This window comes from Dermacentor variabilis, chromosome 5, assembly GCF_050947875.1.
Source record: "Dermacentor variabilis isolate Ectoservices chromosome 5, ASM5094787v1, whole genome shotgun sequence".
Taxonomy (NCBI): Eukaryota; Metazoa; Arthropoda; class Arachnida; order Ixodida; family Ixodidae; genus Dermacentor; species Dermacentor variabilis.
Window position 1 is genome coordinate 168,201,694 of NC_134572.1, and position 6,051 is coordinate 168,207,744.

The window sequence follows — 6,051 nt, forward strand, 5'->3', positions numbered from 1 at the left end:
GAGGGCATCATAGGAAGCATCAAAAATGCTTTCAAGAAGCCATAATGGCTAAACGCCCAAGGCAGGCAGAAAAGTGACACTAAATATTATTCCGGAAATTCAGCAAAACTTCATTTGGGCGTAGTTGGTACATAATTCTGAATTTAAACTTCCAGCGCAAACGCCTAAGACGGCCACGAAAGGAAGATACGACACACACTGGCGCGTTTATATTCCGGAAAGCTAGATGTCACAAGTCAGCGCGTTAAATTTGAATCCACGCATCACGAATATTTGTCGCTTATACACAGACTCCTAGTTCTCTTTGGTAGTGCTCACGACTATATATGTACACGCTTTAGCTTTGTCAGCCTACACATGTCTAAGTAGGCTAGACTTATTCAGCAGAAATGTATGACTTCATGAAAGATTTTCTCGCAGCTGTTTGGCGAAAGCTGCTGCTAACTCTTCTGCCTTAAAATTGGTAAAACATTTCGCAGTTTGTATATGCTTGATTCAGACATAATTACTACATCCTTAATATTTTCGTTCCTTTCGCGTGTTATGTTGACATGACTCGTGGCCAGTGTAATAAGGTTCTAAAACTTCTGTAAAATCATCATAATTTCTGTTTCTCTAATTCAGTAAGACAATGCACAAGCACATAGCAGGCCTACATTTTGGTATCATGGTGTAGGAGTTGACGGTAAGTGTTTCGCTACACCCTTTCCTACATTTTTTCAGCAAATCAATGTTTAGAAGACGGAGATGAGGATGTTGCATTGCTAAATGTGTTCTGTAATAAAGGCTTCAAGAGTCGTTCAGAAAGCGCCCCGTAGGAATTAATCCACTATGAGACCAACGTCTCTCGTACAACCGATGCAACAAAAGAAATGAGAAGTCTGCCCTAGGAGATTTGAATCATATTTGCCGTGCAAGCTATTTGGCGTGTGGTAATTAATTGAGCTACTCTGTACGCTACCTGGCGTTATCGCTATGACGTCTTTGTTGATATTAACTCACACGAGGCTTTCTTCGTTATTTTACATTTTATTTGGCCATGTGTTCTGTTTTAGGCTGTTGATTATCGTTATCATGTAAATAACTTTTGTAACACCGACATTATTTTCATAACCATACCATAAAAAACTTCCACTTCAAAACACCCGACCTATCAAAAACAGTGGCTATACAACGAATTTAATTTGATCCGCATCCACCACAGGATTCCTTGTTCGGCCTCCTGAGTAATGAGCATACTACGAAGATGCACTAAAGGCGTTGACCCCACGATGCTGGAATGACTACAACAGGGAGTCGGCAATTGAATGACTGAGACGAGTTTGTGTCGAGTTCAGAATCTTTTAGTATTTACCGCCAGTCTGAATATTTTTCTTGGAGGCTAACGCTTGCCCATAAGACTTTTGTGTGTGTTTTCAGAGTCACATTAAGTCAGTGATGTCATTCGAGCTCTTAAAATTCTACCATAATTTCATAATCCAATAAATGTTCGCGATAGCGTGATTCCTATGGCATCGGGCCCTCTAAGGCACACTGCTTCAGGAACATAGTTTCCAAACCCACTTGTCGGTAAGTTTTATTTTTCCTTTCCCTGTAGTGATGATGACGCTGGGGATGGCAAGGTGTCCTGACGACATCAAACATGAGACGACGAACAAGAGGCGAGTAGTAGCAATGTTCACCGATGATATAGCTTCCAGATGATTTGGACGTGTGGTGAAATGACGAGTTTTTCTAAATGAAGCAAATGTGCGCAACATTTATGATGTACACTTCCTCTATCATCCTTATTTGTCTTCAAATTGGATGATGATGTGTGTGGATGCTGCTGCTGCTTCGTGGAAGTTGAGCACTGGTCGACGCGTGCTGTAGTACGCGACGTAATTGAAGAGTGTCACGGTTGTTAGACCACGCACGTAGACGCGGTCGAGGACGCTACCTCCCATTGATGCGAACCATTATCAACCGCTATCAACTGTACTCCGGCGCGACGCAGTGCGCCGAGTGCAGGTAGCTTCGCAAGAGCGGGGTTCTCGGCACTTATTTTGCAATGAAGCGAGACGCAGCTCGAAAGTAAATTCCACTCGTTGCTGCATACCCTATCTTGAAAGCGATCGTGACGGATGGAAGGATCGTGACGGAAGGATGTGACGGACGGACGAAAGGATGGACGAAGGGACGAACGAACGGGTCTCCTCATAGGGCAGACAAAGAAATGCTTATGCATTTAAAATTGTTTTGTGGTGTCAATGACAACAACGTTCGCCTTAAGTGTATGCGAATTGACTATATGTGTCAAGGAAAATGGTTACGAAAAAGTTTGAATGGAATGAGCAGCGTTGATGATTGTATTAATGCTTTCGCAGCAATGAATCCTCTAGCTGACAATGAAGAAAGAAGATGGGGACGCGTTCTTCTCCGAAATTCGCTGCCCGTAAATCATTGTGCGGTGGATTTGTGGAGCGTTGCTGCCAATTCAAGCATCTTGTGACTTGAGATTGCACACGTTTTAAGGCTGAGTAAAGTGGCAGTTTCTCTCTAAAGTGCACCATGGTTGCTGAGGGCTGCCTTTGTCACATAAATCTGCAGTGCGTCTATTTTGCACAGCAATTTACCGCTTACGATGATGTCGACGCAAGGTTGGCTTTTGCCAGGATATATTATATGTTGTGTAGGTTGCAACAGTACGACCTACAACAGTGCAACAGTGCAAAAGCAGTGGAGGTTGCAACAATGCAAAAACAAAGATGCTTCAAATACAGGTAAAATTCACAAAGATATCAGATGCATGGTGCACATACTATAAGTTTTTTTTTACTTTGACACTGTGCTTAAAAACTTCTGCATGCTTTTTTTTGTTTTTACTATTACCCGTCGTGCCATTTAAAACGAGGTACGTAATTTTATAACTTCTTCATAAATAAATGTTATGCAAGAAAGCGTAAAATGCCCATTGAGAATGCGATTAACATTAGTCTTCGATGATGAAGAATAAGAAACCTGCGTCTAGAACAATTAAAATCTCTAAAGGTCATACTATGTTCAATTTCGTACGCGCAGCATGTGCAAGAATATTCTAGTAAACCAAACAAGCCATACTGCAATGTTGTGCTTCCAACCGTGAAATGGCCGTTCTAGGAAGGTAAGGTCATAGAAGGTGATACAAGGAATAGGTCGATAGTTTGCTGGGGAAACATAAACATTTAGAGTACATGCAACATAATAGCAGCTTCGCTAATTATCCTGGTACGAATTCAATTTACACGCTAACAAGAAAATTACGAAGTAACCTAATTGTTATGGGCATTTCTTGTTGGCTCCAATCTCTACCAGAGAAGGCCTACGCGCTAAATATTAGTCTTACCTCAGAAGACTTATCTATTCTTTTTTTATTTCAGTAACGTTTGGAAACTTAGAAACACGTGGAGATAGAGAAAACATCTGCTTATTCTGCAATATACCTGCCCTTTTTTAGTAAAAACCTTTACATGCGTGGCTTTTTCTTACTTTTAGTGCTCCTACAACATTTTTGCCACTCTATATTTTTAAATAGAGGAAGCAGGCAACAGCACTTCAATCCAGTGTACTTGCTTTAGCTTTTGACAATTCACCTAATACGTACATATGCGCCTTAAAGAGCCTTTAAGCGTCTGTTACACAAGGTGGAATTTCGATAAAGAAATGCCATCTGACGTCCATGTTCCCGTAGCTTACTTTGTTCGTTCTTTGACATTACAAATAGTTTGACACATAGAGCAAGACACTTGCACACTCGCTTCGCCTTGCTTGATCCAAGGCGTTTTATCGCACCTTCTATTGAACAACCACCTTGGTCTAGGCCTGTGAAATACATGTCCTCCTTTTGAAAAGATGGCTTTTTTTTCTTATAACAATATATGCGAACATTACCGCATTTTCTTATTATCATAACATGGTCCTTTTCCTGTTAAACTACTTTCGTATAACATGCTCACACGGTATCAGTAGGAATATGGTTGTGTTGTGTGAGACCAATTTAGGCTAACGAACAAGGAGAAACATTTATACCCGCTAGGATTCGCCAAGTGAACGAATGAAGTCAAATAACATACTCTCTTGAGAATCTACTCGGCAACTAGCTACAATAAAATTTCTGAATAATTTGTCGCATGTCATTTTGAAATGAACGGTCTTCTATTTTACAGCCTGCTCTCGGAGTTTCAATTTTATGGTAATTCTTAGTTATGGCACTGGTACGTAACGGACATAAACAAAATGAAACACTTTGTTCCGTTTCGCTGCTTTATTGTTTATTTTTACCTAATTTCTTACCTACAAGCTTCATTCGCTGTACAAAATAAGTTGCTTTTATTGTTCGGGAACGTTGTAATCCACTCCGGCTTGGGCTAAACTTGACCTGGAGTATAAATAAATGAATAAACACTGCTGCATACATTGTGTATATATTGCGTGTTGGCACTGGGATTGTTGTCACTGGCGAACAAGATTGAAGCGTTGAAAGTCAACCATTTTCTTAAGGCGGAATGAATTTTTAGGCCCCTCGTGGCGCGGAAACATAGCAGACAGGGCACGTTCCTGTAAGCCTGTGCAAACATCTCTGTAGCAGCTGTAGATTTGCCTGCTCGAAAGGGAACGGCGATGTATGTTCAATGAAGTTGTGTTTGCGTACGCACTCTATTAACAGGACGTACCATACATTAATTCTATAATGGAGTTTTCAAATGGGCGTTCTTATGTTTGCTGAGGTAATGAGCAATGCCGAGGCGCCAAAGACAATATTGCAATAAGCAAGGATTGAAACTACATAAGAATTAATAACCAGGAGTGCGAAATGGTGTGTCATAGATGTACAGAGTCCGTCAGAGCTAAACGAAAATTTCTTATAAAAACGTTATGCTAGAGCTATGCCACTCCAGCCTTAACAGGCTTATGCGCTCTGTCAGACACAATTCTCGCGAACAGAAAAGTCGGAAATCGATAACTAAAACCAATTTAGGAACATATAACTTTAAAACTGTGGCACCGTTTATATAAAAACTTAAAGAGAATTGTGTTCGAACATATAAGGCAATAGTATCGAACCACCCGATGGGCTAGCTGGTTTAACATCGTTAAATTCCAAAGCGAAAAAAAGCCCGAGCACTAGAAACGTAGGACTGCCATCAGCGGAGCTGATTTTCACGAGATTAGAGTTTCTAGAATGCTTGAAACGCTTGCCGGTGTCTATGTTTGTAGGGGTTTTTCCGCCAGCTCGCGTCACTGGGTAGTCTATAGTCCAATGTTTGAGCATCAAGCTGGTGGGCTGAGGAAACTGCATATGTATGTATGTATGTATGTATGTATGTATGTATGTATGTATGTATGTATGTATGTATGTATGTATGTATGTATGTATGTATGTATGTATGTATGTATGTATGTATGTATGTATGTATGTATGTATGTATGTATGTATGTATGTATGTATGTATGTATGTATGTATGTATGTATGTATGTATGTATGTATGTGTTTTCCCAACTATCTGGGTTAGTGTGTTGTCCGTGATCAGCATCTGGCTGCTGTGTTGAGAGAGCAAAATTCGAAACCAACCATCGCACCAACATGGGTCACTGAGTATGAGGCAATATGCATGTGCTTACGTGGCGCTCTCAGCGCGTCGCTCTTAACGAAACTATTTCACACCGACATGGGTCACTGAGGCAGGACTGGGGAGGTACCGCTTTGACACCGGCTTGGAGCATTCGGTATCGGCCGCTCGGTTTGGGCTGGTCTTCAATGAATTTCTTTGATGGTAACTTTAGTCACCGTCATAGCTGGCTAGAGGAATGTACCTCCGCTCGAGCTTTCTGCATTTTGTATTATTAAACGCGCTCTCTCTTGGGTCACCGGGTGCCTGCGAGTATGTTTGTGCCACTCTTCTATGGACGTTTTTGAAAGCAGCGTGGCTAACTAGGCATGAGTCAGGAAAAATGTTCCCTTAATTTCCCCGGTACTGAGCGGAATCGAGCTCACGTCACAATGGTTTTATTGACAGTGAAGGCGAACTGTT